We start from the raw sequence: 24,191 nt of genomic DNA on the forward strand, positions 1-24,191 counted from the left end.
TCAAATACACCTGATCACACACTAGTATTAGCTTTCATCAATCACTGTAACATAGAAAGTGCCATATTTGAAACTATTGACACACCAATAGAAATTTCTAAACACCCACTCAGTTATTGATGGAACTATACACACATCTAATCACTTACCTATAGATTCAGTGTTATATGCAGTGAATAATCAACAGAACACTATCAAATATACTTATACGCCTATTTCAACATTACACACCAGCACACATTGTATTCACTTATAAAGACATCCTTCTGACTTATGCAAACAATTGATTATAATTACATTTACTCACCTACACACTTATACAAACACCACTTCATCTATCTATATAGATAGTAACTCACATGTAGTGTGTTATAAAATCACTATTACAAGTATACAGTTATCCATATAGTGACTCATACAATCACTTAGTCTTAGGCACACTTAATTAGATATAACTGTCACATGCACTGCCTTTTTTTTCAAGTTTAATGGAGATGTACCATTGAGAAAAATATTTCATCACCCCCACACCCATAAACATATACACTCACTGAAACAACTGTTATAACATGTAGTCTTACACCTGAATGAACTATTCACACATTTTTTGGCAATCACACACCCCCCACCAAACCACATAGAAATTAATTCACCCATACAAATACTCAGTTAAGAAACCAATAACAAATATAGTCTTTAACATAGCAATTAAGACAAAGCAATAAAGACTTTCACACAGTTTACTAACTACACATTTAGGGGCCGATTAGGATGGCGGACGGACTTGCGTCCGTCCGCCACCCCTGAGTTGGAGGGACCGTCCGCATGGGCAGCGGCGGTCCCTCCATAGCAATTAGGATGTGACCGCCACCCTGGCGGTCACATCCTGTATGTTTTACATTGCGGCGGATGCTGCTTGAAGCAGCATCCGCCGCAATGCAAAAAACGAAAGGTGTGCATTTGCATGCACAAAGCGGCAGGCACCGCGCGGTGCCTGCCGCTTCGTGCACGCAAGGGCAGGGGGGTACCATAGGTACCCCCCATGTGCACCCCCCACGCAACCTTCACCCAGGGGGCCCGCAACGGGCCCCCAAAGTGACTGTCCGTATGCTTTTCCACGGAGGAAAAGCCGCCGCGGAAAAGCATGACTCACCCTGCATCCTAATATGGCTGGCGGTGTCTGATAGACACCGCCAGCCATGTTATTGCTTTTCCGCCGTGGTCGCCTTCCGACCGCGGCGGAAAAGCCGGGGACGGATTGGGAGACCCACCAGCCATCCTGATTTGGCGGTGGGTCTTTCAGGCCTCCTCGACGGATTTCCCGCATACTCCGGGCCGGCGGTGGCTTCCGCCGGCCCGGAGTATGCGGGAAATCCGCCATCATAATGACCCCCTATATGTGAGACTCTACAAATTAGTCATGGAAACAATTAATGACACTGTTAACTAAATCCACCATCCACACATTTATATTTATATATCCACTCATTCTTCAATGCAAAGTAGTGTATTTATAATACATGTTTAAATATCAAAGCAAACCACATTCACTGGATGATGTCATCCGTGATGTCATCAGTGATGTCATTTGAGATGTCATCAGTGCAGTCATCAGTGATGTCACTGACCATGTCATGAATGATGTAATATGTGACATAAATCAGCAGTGGATTGCTGGCGCGCGAGTTATAGTGAGTACAACTAACTATAAGGGGGAATTTCAATGGTTTTGTATGAGTAAAATGTCCAGCTAACTATAACTGGTGTGAAACCTATGGTTTTTCAGTGAATTTCAAAGGTTTTTTAAATGCTAATCCCTAACTATAAAGAGTGTGAAATCTAGGAGTCCTTATTTACGAGCCCCTTGCGCCTCCAGGAAGTCACTTTTTGTGACGTTCCGGTGGCGCAGAAGACTGAGTGATATTTATCAGGCAGGACTAAGCCACTTTTTGTGGCGTAATCCTGCCTGATAAATATCAGTCCCTTTAACGCAGTGTCCTGCGTTAAAGGGGCGTGCAATGGGTGTTGCTGGGGACATTCCCAGCAGCATCCATGGACTTGAGTAATTTATAGCATCCTCAAAGTCAGTCTTTCGAAAATTCCAAAGTATAGGACATGATAATCCACATCCAAATGTTTCTCAAGAAAAGTCATAAACCGTGTCCGTGGGTCATATCTGCCCAAACGGCGATATTCTGAACGATTGAAAATGACTTTTCTTGAGAAACATTTGGATTTGGATTATCATGTCCTATACTTTGGAATTTTTGAAAGACTGACTTTGAGGATGCTATAAATTACTCAAGTCTGCCCGAATTGTGTGGGCAAAATTGATACCTAGTCACTTTGAATAAGAATGTACTTACGACTCATCTAATAATGGGAAGAAATATCTAATTATATGACAACAGGATACCGACATAACTTGAAGGAAATAAGAACGCCCTGAAGAGGTTCTGTTGTACAGAACAAAACACGTCGACTGGCTGTGGTACATAAACTTAAGGAAAATAAAAGCATTTTAATATACACCAAGATTCAGCGCTCCAATAAGGACTCTAAGTGATATGATTTGATTGGACTTGTTGTGCAAGTGGTGCTGTGCCAAACTTTGGAATATTCTCCACTACTACTCTCTAATACTCACTCTCTACTACTCATTCTCTACTACTCTACTACTCTCTACTACTCTCGCTCTACTACTCACTCCCTACTACTCACTATCTACTACTCTCTACTACTCACTCTCTACTACTCTCTACTCTCTACTACTCACTCTCTACTACTCTCTCTCTCTACTGATCACTCTTTACTACTCACTCTCTACTGCTCTCTACTACTCATTCTCTAAAACTCTCTCTACTACTCTCTACTACTCACTCTCTACTACTCACTCTATTACTCACTCTACTACTCACTCTCTACTACTCACTCTCTCCTAATCTCTACTACTCACTCTCTACTACTCTCTACTATTCTCTCTCTCTGTTACTCACTCTTTACTACTCACTCTATACTACTCTCTACTACTCACTCTCTACTACTCACTCTCTACTACCAGGGGCGGCTGGTGACATTTGAAAGTGGTTGGGGCGTAAAAGTTCGAGATGAGTGCCCTATGGCGAGGGAGTGTAGAGAACGAGACTGACAGTTATAAGAGGCACATGGAGCTTCAGCCTCAGGTAGCTCCTTCTCTGCCCCTCAAAGCTCCTGGTGATGGAATACTATGCTAAAGGTAGTGTAGAGGGATAATTAACAGTAAGGTAAAGGTAAATCATGCTAACAGCAGCTGTAACAGAAAAGGCACAGTATGGTGTAGTTTCATGTTATAAGGCACAGTATAGTGATGAAGACCATGCTTAAGGCAGCTGTGAGGGATACCGCACAGTATAGGCTCCCTCCCTCTCCTGTCCGTTCTCTGTCTGCAGCCCCCGGGTGCCGCAGGTCAACCATCGCCCGCTGTGCCTCTGAATGTACCAATGCTTGCCAAACATAGATTACAGTCAGGGCTGCTGCAATTCCAGAACAAAACATAAATGGTCACATCTGCATGGTAAAGAATGGAAACAAAGTCAATAGGTCTGGCTTCTGTATACTTGAATGAGCTTTACCTAGATTCAGTAACAGGGAGCACAGCAGCAGACAAAGCCCTGCCAACAGCAAGGAACAGTGCAAGCAGACGCCATTGTGCAAGCTTCTCTCACTCTCTCTCACACAAGCACATTTACCCATAAACATACAACAGGTATAGCATATTCTTCCCTGACAAATAGACCAGGGTTACACATTCTACAAGTGACCTAAAATCCTAACAGCGGAAGTGCCTGCAATAGCAGTAAGGGTACACCATAGGCCTCTGCCAATATAACATCTTGTCTTGTGGTACTCTAAGTAATATCATGATTGGGGCACTATACAGCCGACCAATACACCTGGCATCTTAAAATGCAAAACCCTTAGTTTTACTATATATATTTTTTTAAATAAGAAAGACCTGTTGAATTTCCACAACAACTATTCAGCTAAGGCTCGCACAATTTTGTTTCAGCTACAGATTAGCCAACAAAAATACAAACATATCTAGTAGTTCGACTCTCTAACTGAAGTAAAAAAAAGATATCTTGAGACAGATAAACTCACACTACCTGTGCTTAAAAACTGCTGTGTCCATTCAGCGCGCACAGATCAGCACTTTGAGGCCTTCATATGGAAATGTATGAGAAAGCTCGGTCTCAGCGCTGGAAGATGAAACATTCTGAGATAATGATCGTAAATGATCATAAATGGAAACTGGAAGCAAACGCAGGACAGGCCATTTATTTTCATTTCGGAAAGGCAGAGTTAGAAAATAAAAGTATAAACCCGAGACCATAAAACTGGTGCTGAAGCAGTCCTTCTGCTCAGTTTGAAAGAATCCAGCCAGAGTCAAAGGGCATTTGGATTTAGCACTCCACTCGCAGTTCTCAGAGGAATGTACATGAGGCCCTTCTTTCGTATTCAAGATATATTGTCGGCCAGAGCAGTGTCCGCAAACTGCGCAGAAATATGGTTTAGCAGCAGCAGTCACGGGCTGGCCATGGCTCACGCTACAATACTCGCAGGGGAGGGGGGAAGGGAGGGTGTCGGGGATCGCGCGGGGAGATTAAAAAACACCATCATAAACAAAAATAAACTTACCGGATCCGCACCGCCTCTGCTAGTCCTCCTGGTCCTGGTCCGAGGTCCGACTCCCGCATTGGCAAATACCACCTGCTCTCTGCCAATCCAGATGCTGCTCCAGCAGCAGCGCCAGGATTGGGTTGAGCAGTAATGCGCATGTTGTGTTTAGGGTTTAACATTTTTTGCGACGAGCCCGAGCATGCGCACTAGGCTGCTCATTAGAAGAGTGGCATGAAACAACCCTCGCTCTTCTAATGAGCAGCCTAGTGTGCGCATGCGCAGGGCTGGTGCAAAATGTTTAAGCCCTAAGCAGACCATGCGCACTCCTGCTGTGCGCTCCCCGACCACCTGTTATGTGTTCTTATGATGGATGTCACGTCAATCAGACACTTGCAGCTGAACTGGTGTAGAGCTGCCCCGCCCCATTTCTTAGACGACTGCCTCCATCGGCCGGGGACTGGATACAGGGATTGCATTGTGGTGAGTCAGAGAGAGAGTAAGAGTTAGTGACGGGAACGCTCGGTGGGGCAACGCCCATTCGCCCTAATGGACGCACCGGGCCTGTCTACTACTCTCTAATACTCACTCTTTACTACCCTCTACTACTCACTCTCTAATGCTCTCTACTACTCACTCTACTACTTACTCTCTAATACTCTCTACTACTCACTCTCTACTACTCACTCTCTACTACTTAGTGGCTCACTGGTTAGAGGCGGCAGACCCGGAAGCAGAGGATGGCCCGGGATCAGGGTTCAATTCCCGACGCGGCAGGGTCGTAGACCAGGGTCAGCGGACTCAATAATTCTCGCTTCGGTGCCTACTCTAACCAGGGATCACACTCGGCAACTCTGGGCATTAGCTTGCCTTATCTCCACAACGGCCCCCCACATACACCGGGGATGCCTGGTTTCACCTTGGAGATACCCAGCAGGGATCATCTCATAGGGAAAGCCAGGACGGGTTCCCCAGTGGTCTACAGCGCTGGGACACCCCATTGCTGGGGTAGCCATGCGCTTTACAAGACAACCTAACATAACATAACATAACACTCTACTATTCACTCTACTACTCTCTACTACTCACTCCCTGCTACTCTCTCTACTGCTCTCTACTACTCTCTACTACTCACTCTCTACTCTCTATTGCTCACTCTCTACTCTCTACCTCTCTACCTCTCTCTACTTCTCTCTCTACTAGTCTCTACCGCTCTACCTCTACCTCTACATCTCTACCTCTACACCTCTACCTCTCTACCTCTCTCTACACGCACACATATACACATATATATATGCATCCAAAACAATCCAGCAATTTGAAAATCAATTCACACTGGTGCCGCGGCCTATGTAAATAAACGCTTTTATTCAGCTTAGCAACAGGTGCCCAACACGTTTCGCTGTTACCCTCGCAGCTTGTTCACGGGTGGAAATTTAGCGATACAATGTGTCATTTAAAGTAACAGAGACTAGTTCCACCTACAATCAATGGAAACCATTGACAGACTTCCGATGCAGTATTGTAAACAATAAAGTTCCGTAGATTCATGTACTAGAAAAATTCATTAAACATTGCGGCAGCAACGGGTAATAATGCAACGTAATTTGAAAGAAAACAAAAGTTTAGCCCCAGTGGGCGTAACATACTCATATGATTAATAAGTATGCAACAACAGTATCCAGTTATAAGAAGTTTTTTTCACACAATCTAGCCCAAGTGGGCAAAAATATGACAAATAGCCTAAAGGCAACTGTTATTGTCAACTGTCACTGGAACTTTAAACAATTATAGTACTTTGTATGCTGCCGCTTATCTTCAAGAGGTATACATTTGTAAATAGAGTCACGCTCAAGTGAGCAAAACATGATCAATCATCCGGATCTTCAAATTTTGACATGAAGTTCTTTCTGCAAGAGAAGAAACATAAGGTTTCTAATTTAATGTCCTGGAACTCGCTCAAAAAATTAGTTAAAAAACAATCAGTTAAAAATCAACAAAAGGGCAAGATAGACGTAAAGGTTCAGACAAATAAAGAGGTGATAAAACATCTCATCTCAGATGAATGGCTAATTCTTCGTCAAAGTTAAGCCCGGTGGGCATCTTGGTGTTGAACTTTATGATCATTTTTGACTCAAGTTTCCTTAACTCTATTGTGCGATTACCCCCTCTTTCTCTTTGGGGCACTGAATCCAACACACAGAATTTAAGGAGACTAGGGCTTTGGTTATGTGCTTTATGGAAGTGGCGGGCCACCGGATATTGTTTGTCATTATTTGAAATAGCTCTAAGATGCTCAAGGATTCGTAATTTAACTTTTTTGGTGGTGCTCCCTATATAATAGAGATCACATGGACATCTTAGAGCATAGACTGCAAACTCCGTGTCGCAGGAGAAATGTCTAGCAATTTTAAAAGCTGGTTTGTCTTTCCTCAACTTTATACTCTTACAGTTCTGACTGTACTTACATGCTTTGCATCTCATGCAGGTGAAAAAACCTTCAATAGGGTTCTTGTGCTTATTTTCTTTTATAGAGCTGTTAGTGAGACTGTCTTTCAATGACTTACATCGTCTGAAGGTGACCGATGGATGAAATCCTACATAGTCATTAAGATCTTCATCTGTTCTAAGAACTTCCCAGAATTTGTTCAGACTTTTCCTTACCTCCCAAGCCCGGTTATGGTAAGTAGTTATAAACCTAAGTTTATCTGTCTCCTTCTTCTCTTTAGGTTTATTCAAAAGCTCATCCCTGTTGAGATTTTTCACCTTTTCAATTGCTGCCTGTATACTGTCTTCTTTATACCCTCTGTCTCTAAACCTGTTGCACATTGTTTCTTGTTCTTTACTGTAGTCCTCAGCCGAGCTACAGTTGCGTTTTGCGCGCAACAATTCCCCAATCTGGATACTGGTCACCAGGTTTCTAGGATGACAACTTTGTCTTTGAGTGCATTAAGCTTGAGATGGTTCTCAGTTAGCCATGTTTGGGCGTTCAATAACATTTGATTGAGTAGTTTGACATCTTCATGGGTATGAATCTTCAGATAGAGTTGTGTGTCATCTGCGTACATGTGAAATTAGACATTGGATGCTTGCAGTAGGATAGTAAGAGGTTCCATGAAAAGATTGAGTAGTGTAGGGGATAGTGCGGAGCCTTGTGGGACTCCAAGAGTTACTGGTACAGGTTTGGAGAAGGAGTTATTGACCTTGAATTTTTGGGTCCGGTTTTGAAGAAAAAATGTAAACCAATTGAGCACTGTGCCTGAAAGACCCATTCTGAGGTTCAGTAGTTCAATCAGGTTCTCATGTTTGACCGTATCGAAGGCAGATGAGAGATATAGCAAGATGAGTAGGCATGATCCATTCTGGTCAAGTATTTGTAACGCATCGTCAATAATGTGAGTCATGGCTGTTTTGGTGCTATGTCCTGCTCTGAAACCAGATTGGTGATTGTCAAGGAGGTCAAAGCGGTCAATGTGTTTTGTCAGTTGTTGGAGAGCACAGTTTTCCAAGAGTTTGGCTAGGGTAGGGCTGTTCGAAATAGGGCGATAGTTGTTAAGGTCCAAAGGGTCAGCTGTGTTTTTTTTTAGGATGGGTGTGACTTGACCAATTTTGAGGACGTCAGGGATGCAGCCTTGATGTAGAGAGCTGTTGATGATCTTGGTCCAGAGCGGTAGGATCAGAGGGGTTAGATCTTTAACTGCGTTGGCAGGGAGAGGATCGGTGGAATGATTGGCCGGCTTGTGGGTGTTAAGAATCTTGCTTACTGCATCTTCGGTGTAAGAGTCGAAGGAGTACCAGGTTGCCTAATTTTTTAGTTGAAGTTTTGAGGATGCTTGTTGTGGCGGAGTTGGAGGAGAGGGAGGGATTGTAATAGGGGGGGCGGGACTGTAGGACTGTGAGGTCATTAAGAAGATCCCTCTTGATGTTTTCTGTTTTTAGGTTGAAGAAAGCAGAGAATTTGTCGCAAGAGCGTTGGGTGCCTGAGGTATCTTGTAGTTGTTTAGGTTCCTCTCTAGATTGTGATTTGATTAGATCAAACAGTTTTTGTGGTCGATTTCTTGTTTGATCTAGTTGGTGAGAGAAAAATTCGGCTTTAGTTCGTTTGATCTTTCGGTAATAGTTTTTTCTCTTACTCCTTAGAATTCTCAGGTGCTTAGCAGATGGGACTGATCTCCAGATCCGTTCTGAATTTATAAGAGAGCCTCTGTCCTCGTTCAGCAGGTCATTGAACCAGGGTTTGGAGATTTTAGAAGAAACTCTCTTTAGTTGCAGAGGAGCGACTACATTGATAACCCTAGCCATTGCGTTAAGGTAATGTTCGGTGAGGTCATTTACGGAGGCGAGGTCATCCGGAGGCTGGAGTAGTTTGTGGGAGTGAATGGGCAAAGTGTTGGGCTTGAGTTTTTTCAAGTCTCTTTTCCAAATCTTTGGTTTAGTGGATTGGGCTGGGTTAAGTTTCACTGTTTCCCTGATGAAGAAAGTAATGATGTGGTGGTCAGACCAATCACAGGGAAGGATTGAGTCAAGCTGAATGAAGGTGTTTTTGGAAATTATTAAGTCCAGGATTGCACCTTTTTTGTGAGTGGGGCTGTTGCAAATTTGGGCGAGGTCAAGGGCTCCGATTAAGTTTTTGAGACTGTTGATCATTGAGTCATCATTGTCATTCCAATGGAGATTGAAGTCGCCTAGGAATATTTGGGTGTTTTGACAACCGATGGTTGTTGTGACAATGTCCATGAAGTGTTCAGTGAAAGTAAGGTTATCACAAGGAGGGTGATATATGATGTGCAGGGAGCACACTGGCGTACCAGAACTGATGATATCTTCGCACATGTCTTCACAAGAGGAGAATGTGGGGGATATGGCTCTACTTACTGATATGGTTCTCCAGTGTATGCATGCTATTCCTCCCCCAATTTTTTCACTTCTATCAAGTCTGATGATGTCATAGTTAGGTGGTACCAAAATGTCCAGGAGGGGTGAGGAGGATTCAGTTAGCCAAGTCTCTGTTAGCACAATCAGGTCCAGCTCGTGAGAGATGATGAGGTCAGCGACATCTACTGCGTGTCTGGCGGCCGATCTACAATTCAGAAGGGTGCATTTGAGAAGGGGTGTCGTGAGAGAGGGGGTGGGGTCAAGTTTGAGTGAGATTCTTCTAAGGTTATTATCATTGATTCCTCTGTTGTTGTGAGTGGGGAGTCTGTGTGGATTAGAGGTGATAGCCCTAATCGTGTGTGTCGCGGCGCAAGGGGAGGTGAGAAGGGGGTTGTATGAGAGTAGGAGGGAGCGGATATCATTCTCCGAGAATGGATTAGGGCATCGGATAGGGCGGGAGGGGAGATTGGGTGATGGGATGGACTTCCATGCGAGGCGATTGTGCTTGGGGGTGTGTGAGAGGTTAATAGGGGGTAGCTTGATGTAGCCGTGTATGCCGATCTGACGTGCATTGGTTGTTTAGCAATTATCTTTTTGATAGTGTGGAGTTCTTCTTTGATTTGTAGGAGTTCAGACATAATCCTATTGAGACTGATCTTTTCCATTGTGCGAGGGGTTCGACGTATGTGATAGTATATCAATCCTGGAATCAGGGGCGGATGTGGTAAGAGTGGGTGATTAAGTTAGGCATGATTGGGGTAATGCCGTGACCTGGGTGGGCCCAAGAGGCGTAGTGGGTGATGTAGTATGGATGGGTGGAGGGATAGTAAGAGCGGGTAACATAGGTGATAGGGAGGGTTGTAGTTGGTGAGTATCAGTAGTTTTCCCCATGTTAATTTCCATAGGACGGTCTGACAAGTCTACAGCTCGAACCGCTGAACGGAATTACGCCAAACTTGGCAAAATTGTAGGGACTCGTATGCAGATGTGCCTTTGCTATTTTTGGTGAAAATTGCTCCAGTGGTTTTTATGAAAGTTAACTTCAAAAACACATATATATCTATATGCGCACTCCGAGCGCTCACAAGTGCGCGTACCGGGGAGAGCACCAGGCGCGCTACGGGAGTGCGCGAGCGGAAAGCTGATTGGCTGTCGGGTGTCTGTCAACATTCTAAACAGTCCGGAGAGTCCGCCATCTTGTGTCTCGGTAGAATCGAGACACAAGAGGTGAAAAAGAAAGGGGGATATAATTAAAAGGGGGCAGAGTAGACACCCCCTGACCCCCTAGGTTTTCTGAGGGGGGCCTAGAAGGACCTTGAAGGGCAAAACATTTTTTATTTTTTTATTTTCGCGGGGTAAGCCCTGGGTGCGCTCCCAGGTGCGCTCTCCGGTACGCGCACCCTGAGCGCACCATGGGGAAAAACAGTGTAAAAAAATAGAGTAAAAAAAGAATGTAGAGTGTTTAGAGGTAAGTTAGCTCTGAAAAGAGCTGTTGTGTTAAGTGGGTGGTTTTTGTACCTACAAGTAGGTACCAATGCAGAGTCTAATATTCAAGAGGAAAACTCTATTCCCCTCATCTGTAAAATGCACACCATCGCTCCTATAGATGTCTTGTATGTTGTAACGCAAGTTGTTGTGGTAAATGGAACCCATACCATAATCTCTCAGGTAAGCAGAAACAGATTTATTTAAATTTTTCCTTGCTTTCTCAATCTGTGGACAAAATTGGTCGGACCAGTTCCATTTTTGCATGTGGCATTTATTAGAAACTACCAAGGCGGTTTTTGGAAAAAGTGACATCAATTGCCCAAAGATGTCCTTTAAAAGCATTTCCAGACCTACCCCAGTCAAAGTGCCCAAGTCATTTCCACCACAGTGCACAATTATAAGGTCAGGGTGTGGTAAATGCATAAAGGATTTTACCAATGGTATCAATTGGTGACTCCTCAATCCTCTCTGTCCAATCCATACAATGTCCACATTTGGTAAATCAAGATTGTAAATACCTCTGTTAGCTGCGTAATTTTGACTCCAGTAGACAAAGCTATGACCCACAAACCAGACTTTTGTCATTTTGAAGATAGGTGTGCTTCTAGTCAGATGAGTTGTGGAAATGAAATGGCAGTTTGATTATGAAAAAAAGTGCTTGGGAATCAGTGCAGTTGAATAACCAGAAATGATTGGTGCTTTGTTAAAAATCTCCACTGAAAATTAGGGTGCATGATTTTTTTTGTAAGAAGTCATTTCAATGGTTGAGAAAAAATCATTTAAAGAAACATTGCATTTCATTAGCTAGTAGATTGAGAGGTCAAACAACCTTGAAGGATTGTTTTGCTACTTAGTATGATGAACTTGTGAACTGTGTGCTGGTTTAAGAGGGAGTTACCATGGTTACAGGGTAAATGAGCACTGGGGGGATGGGTGAATGTTATGTGAGTTTCAAAGGTTTGAAATGTACAACCAATTAAAATGTGCAGTTTGGTTTTGAATTTCTGTGGGAACAATTTTTGTTTGCTATGTACAAGAATATGGGTCTGAAATGAGAAATAATATGTGCCATTATTGAAAGGCTCCAGTGAAGGAAGCATTGTTCAGATATTCTGCTTAAGTATATCTGTTGACTGTGACTGACACTGTTTGACATCTTCCAAAGCATTTTTAAAGGTGAGTAATGATTCTTTTAAAAAAGATAAAGAGCTTAAAGATTGTTGACAAGTATCACAGTGAGTGTCTGTGTGAATTAAGGAATTATATTTTTACCTTTTTCCATAATGTTAGCTGTGTGTTTATAAGGTAGACTTCTTTATAAATTGTTTTTTATGCTTGGATTCAATGCTGGTTTAGAAATTGTGTAATGGTTTCATTGGACTTGTAAATATGCTCCTTTTTTTAAGAGCTTTGTGCAACTTTTAGCATGGGTGATGCTGGTTTAGAAATTGTGTAATGGTTTCATTGAACTTGTAAATATGCTCCTTTTTTTGAAGCGTTTTGTGCAACTTTTAGTATGAGTGGACTCAGTGAATGTATGGAGAGGGATAGGAATAGCAGATAGAAAACCATATAAAATGGTGTGGGAGATGCATAAAGTATTTCAGTAATGGTTTCATTTGAGATGGAATATAAGATAAAGAGGGGCATATTTACAAGACACTTGCGCAATTTTTGACATGTGTGCAAGCAGAAAATGCTTGCAGAATAATAAAATTGGCACGCAGACAAGAATATGAAATGCTGTGAGACATGTTTAAAGTTTTTTTTTAATGGCATAAATTGAGATAGAATATACCTAGATGTGTCACTTTGTAAATATGACTTAACAAGGTGCATTTTTTATACCACTGGTGCGTCACAAAAAGTGACGCACCGGGAGCATAAAAGTGACGCATGGCCTCATAAAAGAGGCCTTCAGTCTTCTACTCATGCGTCATATTTAATATATGACGCATTATGTCGCAAGGAGTTACAGATACGTAAGTATTTCTGTCGTATCTGTAAGCGCAAAAGAGATGCATTGCTTGAGTGTGTCACTAAAGTGACGCAACTCCAGCAATGCATCCTTTCACATGGGCCAGCCCCATGTGAAAGGGCCTGCGTCAGTCTTACGCCTGCTGTGAGGCAGGCGCAAGATTTTGACGCAATGGTATCCTAAAATGACGCAGTGAAATCTCATAGATTTCACTGCGTCACTTCTACGACCCTTCCTTGCGTCAATACGCCCCCTTTGCATACATTATACCTGGCAAAGATAAAGATAAAGAGGGGCATATTTACAAGACTTTTACGCAATGTTTGACATTAAATCTGATAGAGAGATAGTGTATTGGTTTCATTGGCATATTTACAAGCCATGTGCGTAATGTTTGACATTAAAGCTGATACAGAGATAGTGTATTGGTTTCATTGGCATATTTACAAGCCGCGTGCGCAATGTTTGACATTAAAGCTGATACAGAAATTGTGTATTGGTTTCATTGGCATATTTACAAGCTGCGTGCGCAATATTTAACTTTAAAGCTGATACAGAGATAGTGTATTGGTTTGATTGGCATATTTTCAAGCCGCGTGCGCAATGTTTAATATTAAAGCTGATACAGAGATAGTGTATTGGTTTCATTGGCATATTAGAGTGCTAACATTCTGAATTTATGGCAAATGTGTGACACATCTGAATGCTTTCTTGATGGAACCAAAGTAAACAAGCATTGAAAATGCAATAGATTTGGTGTGATGTTAGGCACATGTCCATGATATTACATGTAGTCTACCATCTCTGTCTCTGCAAGCAGTGTGTGTGTCTCTGCACAAATTATTTCTGTGTATCTACAGGCCAAAAACAGGCCACCTATATATAAACAAGATATAACATTAATTAGTAAATTATATCTAACATTGCGCAAGCGGCTTGTAAATATGCCAATGAAACCTTTACACTATCTCTGGACGAGCATTAATGTGAAACATTCAGAATTTATGGCAAATGTGTGACACATCTAAATGCTTTCTTGATGGAACCAAAGTAAACAAGCATTGAAAATGCAATAGATTTGATGTGATCTTAGGCACATGTCCACGATATTACATGTAATCTACCATGTCTGTCTGTGCAAGCAGTATGTGTGTCTGTGCACAAATTATTTCTCTGTATCTACAGGCCAAAAACAGGCCACCTATATATAAACAAGATATACCATTAATTAGTAAATTATATCTAACATTGCACAAGCGGCTTGTAAATATGCCAATGAAACCTTTACACTATCTCCGGACCAGCATTAATGTCAAACATTGAGAATTTATAGCAAATGTGTGACACATCTGAATGCCTTCTTGATGGAACCAAAGTAAACAAGCATTGAAAATGCAATAGATCTCGCCCTTGGTGTCACACATACTGTTGGCAGTGACAGACATGGTACATTATATCTAAAATCCAATTAATGTGTCTAAGATCACACTGTGAGTGAAGCTTGAAATAATGAGCACTAGAGTGCTAACATTCTAAATTTATGGCAAATGTGTGACACATCTGACTGCTTTCTTGATGGTAGCAAGGTAAACAAGCATTGAAAATGCAATAGATTTGGTGTGATCTTAGGCACATGTCCACGATGTTACATGTAATCTACCATCTCTGACTCTGCAAGCAGTATGTGTGTCTCTGCACAAACTATTTCTCTGTATCTATAGGCCAAAAACAGGCCACCTGTATATAAACAAGATATAAGATGGGGGGTTGGTTGCACTCCACATATTTTCGCAAATGTCTCCAAAATTCATCAAATTCAGTTTTCTTCCACGTTTAACACTGCGTGCTCATAGGAACGTGCTCAGCCCGAACATCACGTCTTCAACTTAACAACATTCAAAAATGGAACACATCTTTGTGCCCCAAACCAATGGCACTGCAAAATACTGCTATTAGCAGTCTGTTTTGTCTTCATTGTTTTATTACAATAATTTTACTCTTAGTCTTCCTTCTTTTAAAATTTTTGTTTGTCCAAATTTCAAATTTACTCAGTCGCTATCCACATGAAAGGAAACGGCAATTTCCAAAGTTTCTCATGTTAAAGTTGGGCCATCCGAACCTCCATCAATAACACGTGCTAAAGCCAAGTTCGTAAAACGCAGTTTATTTACACCCAATGTATTTCAAGCCGAGCTGGCTCTTCGTCAGGGGTTAACTGTAAAGTACAATATACATCTATGTTAATATCACATCCTTTTATAGAGTACACGATTAAAAAAGCTCACGTAATCACTTTGCGCCGGTGCTAATAAACTCGATTATTTTACAATCATTCCACAGTCCCACTGTGCATTTAATTTCATCTGACACCCCGTCTCTGTTTGCTTTGCATATCCCCCGTGTGTAATGCCTTTTAGAAACTCCCCTCTACTCTCTGCTGTGTCTGTGCCAGAGCCTCCCTTCCTTTAGTTATTTTCACTCGGTTCCGTGTGCTCGTGGTAATTTACTCCTGCAATTTTACACCTGGCATTCATTTCATTCTGAACTTAATCCGAACTGTGCTTTTCCTACATTCAATATTTCCCAACTCTACCTTCCTTCTCTAAACTCTCGTTGTCTTATTTCCGGCAATGTATCTAACGTACCTGCTAGTCATCCTTCATTCTGTTACACAGATCGTTATCCGCCTCACTCGCTTGCAAGAGAAAAAGTCTCGAGCTTAATGGTTCACCTGTTGATAAACCCTGTTCACGCCCTTCATCTCACGCTAATCACATGAAACCCGCCCACCATAGTCTGTGGCTCTCTTCAGTTCTAGGCACTCAAACACCCATAGTGCATCCTTTCCTACTCCGACATAAACTGAATTGCAGGAGTAAATGACCACGAGCACACGGAACCGAGTGAAAATAACTAAAGGAAGGGAGGCTCTGGCACAGACACAGCAGAGAGTAGAGGGGAGTTTCTAAAAGGCATTACACACGGGGGATATGCAAAGCAAACAGAGACGGGGTGTCAGATGAAATTAAATGCACAGTGGGACTGTGGAATGATTGTAAAATAATCGAGTTTATTAGCACCGGCGCAAAGTGATTACGTGAGCTTTTTTAATCGTGTACTCTATAAAAGGATGTGATATTAACATAGATGTATATTGTACTTTACAGTTAACCCCTGACGAAGAGCCAGATCGGCTTGAAATGCATTGGGTGTAAATAAACTGCGTTTTACGAACTTGGCTTTAGCACGTGTTATTGATGGAGGTTCGGATGGCCCAACTTTAACTTGAGAAACTTGGGAAATTGCCGTTTCCTTTCATGTGGATAGCGACTGAGTAAATTTGAAATTTGGACAAACAAAGAATTAAAAAGAAGGAAGACTAAGAGTAACATTATTGTAATAAAACAATGAAGACAAAACAGACTGCTAATAGCAGTATTTTGCAGTGCCATTGGTTTGGGACACAAAGATGTGTTCAATTTTTGAATGTTGTTAAGTTGAAGACGTGATGTTCGGGCTGAGCACGTTCCTATGAGCACGCAGTGTTAAACGTGGAAGAAAACTGAATTTGATGAATTTTGGAGAAATTTGCGAAAATATGTGGAGTGCAACCAACCCCCCATCTTATGTTTCACAATAACTAGCCCAAAATGGTTTGCACCAAAAAACTGAGCATGAAACAAAGAAGATAGCTGATATATCGCATTTCACATGCGAGGCGGAATATCTATGTTCGAAAAGCATGTTAATTTTTGAAAAAATGTCAGAATGTGATTGAACTGTAGATTCAATTAATGATTTATGTCACTACCAGTACACTGTTTTTAATAGGTTTAAATTATTCCAGGGTTTGAAAATACCATGTGGACACTATGCATAGGTCACGTACATCCAGTTTATGTCGGAGTAGGAAAGGATGCACTATGGGTGTTTGAGTGCCTAGAACTGAAGAGAGCCACAGACTATGGTGGGCGGGTTTCATGTGATTAGCGTGAGATGAAGGGCGTGAACAGGGTTTATCAACAGGTGAACCATTAAGCTCGAGACTTTTTCTCTTGCAAGCGAGTGAGGCGGATAACGATCTGTGTAACAGAATGAAGGATGACTAGCAGGTACGTTAGATACATTGCCGGAAATAAGACAACGAGAGTTTAGAGAAGGAAGGTAGAGTTGGGAAATATTGAATGTAGGAAAAGCACAGTTCGGATTAAGTTCAGAATGAAATGAATGCCAGGTGTAAAATTGCAGGAGTAAATGACCACGAGCACACGGAACCAAGTGAAAATAACTAAAGGAAGGGAGGCTCTGGCACAGACACAGCAGAGAGTAGAGGGGAGTTTCTAAAAGGCATTACACACGGGGGATATGCAAAGCAAACAGAGACGGGTGTCAGATGAAATTAAATGCACAGTGGGACTGTGGAATGATTGTAAAATAATCGAGTTTATTAGCACCGGCGCAAAGTGATTACGTGAGCTTTTTTAATCGTGTACTCTATAAAAGGATGTGATATTAACATAGATGTATATTGTACTTTACAGTTAACCCCTGACGAAGAGCCAGATCGGCTTGAAATGCATTGGGTGTAAATAAACTGCGTTTTACGAACTTGGCTTTAGCACGTGTTATTGATGGAGGTTCGGATGGCCCAACTTTAACATGAGAAACTTGGGAAATTGCCGTTTCCTTTCATGTGGATAGCGACTGAGTAAATTTGAAATTTGGACAAACAGAGAATTAAAAAGAAGGAAGACTAAGAGTAAAATTATTGTAATAAAACAATGAAGACAAAACAGACTGCTAATAGCAGTATTTTGCAGTGCCATTGGTTTGGGACACAAAGATGTGTTCCATTTTTGAATGTTATAAACAAGATATAACATTAATTAGTAAATCGTTTTTGACACAAAGCAAAGCACATGTAATGTAAATGAGCCTTTTGTTGTATACTAGTGTTTATATTGTTTAGTTATTGTAATTTTTATGTAATATGTTTGTAGTGGTCTATAATATGTTATTTTTTGTTTTCCACAGATTATAATCATCTATACAAACAAACAAAAAGATGCCTTCTAAAACAAGAAGAGCAAAAAATTATAAGAGAAAATTAAGGTCTAAGGAAAAAGAAAGGCAAGAACCAACCAAAATAAAATCTTCAGAGAAAAAGAAAAATGCTCCTGTTAAGCAAAGTAAAAATGTTCTCAGGAAGTTATTGAAATGTCAAGAAAAAAAGTTTTTTTAACTAAGAAGAATGAAACACCTGTAATTTAAAAATAGACAGGATGTCCTTCTAAAAATGTTAGACGTGTACAAGGTGACGATATCTTGCAAAGCAATATAAGAAGCAAACAATTTTCTGGCATTCGTAGATGAATGTTTTACAACAGAATTGTATTAAAATTATTAAACAATGTAAAAGGTATAAAAAAAGACAGCTTTTTACAAGAAAAAAAAAACATAGTTAAGATTGTGGATGAAGCATTTAAAGTGAAAAATAAATTGTTTTGTTTAGTAATGAATAGAATTCGTACACTTGATAAGATAATCAATGTGTTTAAATCAAAATGTAAGTGGAGGAGAGTAATTAATCGAACTAATTTCTGTGATGTTTTTTCTGGAGAATGGAAGCATAGTTCAAATTCTGAGCCATTTTTTAATGAAGAAAGTTACTTTCAGGATAATGATTTGGTGCATGCAGTTGACACCAGTGGTCGAGCATATGAGGTGAAGGACGGTTGTCCGGTTGAAAAAGAAGAGATTGTGACTAGAAATACAGAAGAGGTGTTAGCTGATGAAGTTTTAGGGAGATGTCCTAAGGCTCCTGTATATACATGGAATTGTAGTAGTATTTGTAGTGTCCGACAGGAATCAATTGATTTGTTTCGGCAAGGGATTTTATGGATAAAGTGAAACTGCAAGACAGTGTTTTGGAATCTCAGCTAATTAATCTCATGGCATGTCAGCGTGGTACTAACGAGTATTGGTACCGTCGTCATGGGGAATTGAAATGTATGCTAAGAAACTTAGGAACTCCTACATGGTTCCTCACTCTTAGCTGTGCTGAGTATGCTTGGGAAGACTTACTTGAATTTCTATGAGAGGCAAATAAAAACATTGAAAATGTTGAATTCAAGACACCTGGAGAACTGTGCTCTTTGGATCCAGTTAATGTATGCTGGTATTTCAATCATAGGTTTGAAGCTATGATGTCTTTTATTACAAACAAAAAAAATCCTCTGCTTGGAGAGGTGTTGGATTTCTTTTGGAGAAAGGAGTATCAAGCAAGAGGTGCTCCTCATATACATATGCTGCTATGGATTAAAGATGCACCAAAATTTGGAACAGATTCAGATGAGAAAGTGATGAGTTTCATTGAACAGTATTCTACATGTGCTGTCCCGAAAAGTACAGAAGAAAACAATTTAAGACATCAAGTTTTACGCTTTCAAAGCCATCGTTGTGGGAAATACTGTGGTCGAAAATACAAATCCAAGTACAAGTTCTACACGAAATGTCGTTTTGCATTTCCACGTCCAGTAACATCGAAAGGAAGAGTCAACAATTTTATGTCTTCTCTCCGACATACTGTGACAAGAAAATCACCCAAAAATACATACAACCTAAGAAGAAATGAGGAATCCAAATTCATAAATGACTACAACGCAGTCATTTTGTCCATGTGGAATGCTAACATGGATATTCAATATGTGGCTGACAACTCTATTGCTGTGGCTCGATATGTGACGTCTTACATCACAAAATCAGAAAAAACGGAACTGAAGGAAATGTGGGAAGAAATTTCACATGAAAAGAGTCTAAGCAAGAAATTATACAGTTACAGTCTAAAGATGTTGTTGCATCGAGAAATTGGAGCGTATGAATGTTCTGATAAGTTATCATCAGCAAGTCTATATGCCAAATCCAGAACCATCATTTGGGTGAGTCTAGGTCTTGCTGCAACACGAAACCGAGTTTTGAAATTTGTACAAGAAATAGAGTATTTGGCAGAGAAAGAACCAGACAGTACAGATATTTTGAAGACAAACATGTTGGATACATATTATCCAAATAGAAGTACTCACCTTGAGAACGCTTGTCTCTATGAAGTTCTGCAAACCTACATTTTTAAAAAGAACATCACAGAAGACATCAATAAAGGTGTATATGCTGTAATTGGATGTGAAGGCTGTCTAGTGAAACAAAGAAAAGGCCATTTGATTAATCATCGAAAATTGAGTCGTGAATCTCCAGACAAAAGGTAATTTTATTACTTAGCTCTTTTGGAACTCTTTAAGCCTTGGTGTAGAGAAGAGTAACTACTGGGAGATTCGTTCAATGCAACCAAGGATACCTTAGAATGTCCTGTTTTTTCAAATTATCTGCAAATGTTGAACGAGGAAATACAGCAAGAAGCTACAATTGCAGCAGAGATTGCTAGAGACAGTTCTCAAGACAGTCAGAGTTCTGCTTCATTGAGTCAAGATCCACTAGGAGGACCAATTATACAAAATGAAGCTGCCACTGCCATGGATGAAGTTGAAAGAGCGATGGAACAAGCTCAGGAGGATGGAGTTGACTTAGACGATTTGGAAAAAGAACTAAACGTTGAGCAGAGACAAATATATGATCAAGTCACACAACAAATTCAGCATGGTTTATCTCATGAGAAAAAAGAGTGCTCATGTACATCATTTGTACCTATCAGACTGTATGTGAGTGGAGAAGCAGGAACTGGGAAAAGTTTCCTGATTAAAGTGATTGCAACATATTTGCAGAAAACAATGGAATCATCGCTCTCTTGTGTTATTACTGCTCCAACTGGGTTGGCAGCACACAACATTAAAGGGATTACTTTACATCGCTTATTGGTGCTGCCAGTGGAGCATGATAACAAATACAATACCACAAGCTATCTGGAGAAGCTTGTTGTGAAGTTTCAGGAGTCCTTAAGAAAATTAAACTTCTTATCATTGATAAAGTAAGCATGGTGTCAAATGTAATGCTTGCTCTTGTTCATTTAGGAATGCAAGAAACTCTTAAAACAGACTATGATGTGATATTTGGAGGCAAACACATCATTGTTTTTGGAGATCTACTGCAACTAACTCCAGTGAAAGGACAGCTAGTGTTTAAAATGCTTACGCATGAAGATACCAGGAAGTGCTTAGGAAGCATTGGAAATGTTAACATATGGCTAAATTTTAAATATGCAGAACTACTTCAAAATATGAGACAGGCAAAGGATGAAGATTATAAAAATATTCTACAAGATGTAAGAATTGGAAAACTAACTGAGCATGGGAAAGCAGCTTTACATGCACGATTAATTTCAAATTTGTTTCCAAAAAGAAACATTCTCCCAGAGAATATTTTTTAAAAAAATTCTGAAAACAAATCTGTCATATGATTGATGCCAACTCTGCAAGAATGTTCAATCTTCAACACCAAAATGTTAACGTTGGTAAATCAAGAAATTGTGAAACTGGAAGCTATTGATAAAATAGAACATGAAGGAGCAACTATTATTTTGTTAGAGAAGTTGAAATCAAAATTTGATTCTTTAGAGAAGACAATATCTAAAACTGCTGGTATGGAAAAGACTCTGTATGCATCTTTAAATTGTCGTATAATTTTACGACGTAATTTAGATGTGGAAAGAGGTTTAGTAAATGGAGCAATGGGTCATGTTGTGGATTTTGTGAATTACCGAAATAGAGATGGAATTGAAATTATAAAAATTAAATTTGATGGTATTGAAGAAGTACAACAAATCTGTCGTTGTTCTGCTCGTTTTTTGCTAGTGAAAGATGTATATGTACGCAGAAAACAGTTTCCTGTTTCTTTGGCATGGGCAGTAACTATTCATAAATCTAAAGGTTTAAGTGTTGATAGTGCTTTGGTGAATATTGGAAATTCTGTATTGAAGGAGGGTATGGCATATGTTGCTTTATCTCGAGCCAGAACTTTATCTGGATTGTACTTGATTGATTTTGATGAGACAAAGATTAATGCAGATATAAATTGTGTAAAAGAATATAATAGGTTAAGAAGAGAGTATGCTCCAAATTTACCTCAATATCCTCTGTTTGAAAAGCGTGTGGTAGGCCGAAAAAGAAGAAATGAGAAAAATTGTTGTGAAGTTGTAGCAAAAAGAAAAAAAGTAGATGAAACAGTAATTGTAAGCAGAAAGGAAATGGATTCCGTTAAAGATGTTGGATTTGAATTTGAAAATAATTCTGGTGTCAACTGCTATGCTATTGTAGTGGTTAATGTTGTTTTTTTTCTCCAAACTGTAAAAGAACAGATTGCTGAAAATCATGATCAAACGCTTTGTAGTTTATTAAATTCTGTATTAGAGAAATGTAGCAGTAATAGAACAAAAATACAAAGCGTTTCTGAAATTCGAAACGTTTTAGACATATGTTCTGGTCTAAATCAATTTTCACAGAATATTCAGCAAGATTGTCAGGAATTTCTAATGTATATGCTTGTTGTTTTGCAAGATGGAGGAGTAGATGTAGAAAATCTTTTTGGCCTTTCTTATAAATGGCAACATGACTGTGACAATTGCTCCTTTTCAAGTAGTACTATAGTAGACACTGAAAGATTTATATATTTGACTTTACCAGACTGCAAATCAATGTCTTTTAATAATCTAGTTAGAGCAGCAAATCAAAACATGGTCTGTAGTCAATGTAAATCTGAAATGCTATCAACTTTATTTTTAATAAGATATGGACAGTATGTTATTTTAATGTTCCAACGATGTAGACCTGATGGAACTAAATTGACAACATTAATTAAAAATGTTGTGGCTTCTCAATTATCAATTTCAGGAAGAACCTTTACAACTGCAGCAATTATTTACCATGATGGTCCTTCAACAACATCAGGACATTACACATGTTATTTAAAATGTGAAAAAGGTTGAAAGCTCTGTAATGATACTCAATTGACTTTCAAACAACGTTTGCCTTCTGACTTACTAAATTCTTACCTAGTGTTCTTACAACCGAAATTTTAGGGAAGGTAATTGGCCTATGAAGATTGCAGCAGTTAATATAACTTAGTTTGCTCATCAAAATTACTTTCTGAATGAGAGTGATGAAGATAATAAAAAACATGTAGTTCTCATAGATAAAGTATATGTTTATCATGTAGTGTGTGCTGTGAGTATTAAAGAAATTATTTATAAAAGTATGCTAGAGGTGGAAGTAAAACTCTAGTTTCATAATGTAAAAGATGTTGGAGTCTTTCTTTCAGAAAGACGGGTAAATGAGACATTAACAATACTCTGGACTAATTTCCATAGAAAAGGACTTTCCATATACTATTTGGCCTCGTGGAAAAGTGGATGGATCAAAAGTGTGTTTAGACATGGTATTTAAAATTTTACATTATTTAAGAAATTATTCAATGGGTTTTTAAAACATAATCATTTTGATTGTCTTTTTTTGCCCGCTGTTATATGATGAGTACTATTGAAGTCACTGTTTTAAGTGAAATTCAATATATTCTGAGAACAGCAAAAATAAACCATTTAACATGATGTTGAAATTATTATTAAATATATATTACTTTCCCATTCTCTTATGCTCACTCACCTATTTCCACCCTCTATCACTCCTCTTAACACACCCTCACTGGCCTTTTTTCACTCTCCCTCACCTCCCTTCCCATATTCCACTTTCCTCACTTATTCTAATTAACCACTTCTTCACTGCCCTTTCCCTCTCTCCCACTCACTACTTTCCAGCTGTCAGTCACTCTACTTCACACCCCTTCCCGTTGTTTTCTTTCTTTGTTTCCTGAATAATTCCCCTTCTCTCACTCACCTTATTACACTTCACTCCTTATCTCACTTCCTCTGTCCTCTCACATCCTCAATCCTTTTCCCTCACTCCCTGTCTCTTAGCTTCAGTCTTTCGATCCTGTTACTCTCTCACTTCTCTTCCATCACTCACACTCCCTTACTTATTTTACTTTGTCTCTTACATTCTAAAATATATATTATACATAATCTATTTTTTTTGTGTTTCACAGATATACATTTTAAAGGAAATATGAGATTACATTTACATTACTTATAAGGTAAGTTTCATGTACAATATTAATTTTCACTATACTGTTTTCCATAACCTCACTACTCTTCTTTGATACTCCCACACCTCTGTTCCCTTATTGCGCTTGCCTC

This window comes from Lissotriton helveticus, chromosome 2_1 (assembly GCF_964261635.1).
Source record: "Lissotriton helveticus chromosome 2_1, aLisHel1.1, whole genome shotgun sequence".
Taxonomy (NCBI): domain Eukaryota; kingdom Metazoa; phylum Chordata; class Amphibia; order Caudata; family Salamandridae; genus Lissotriton; species Lissotriton helveticus.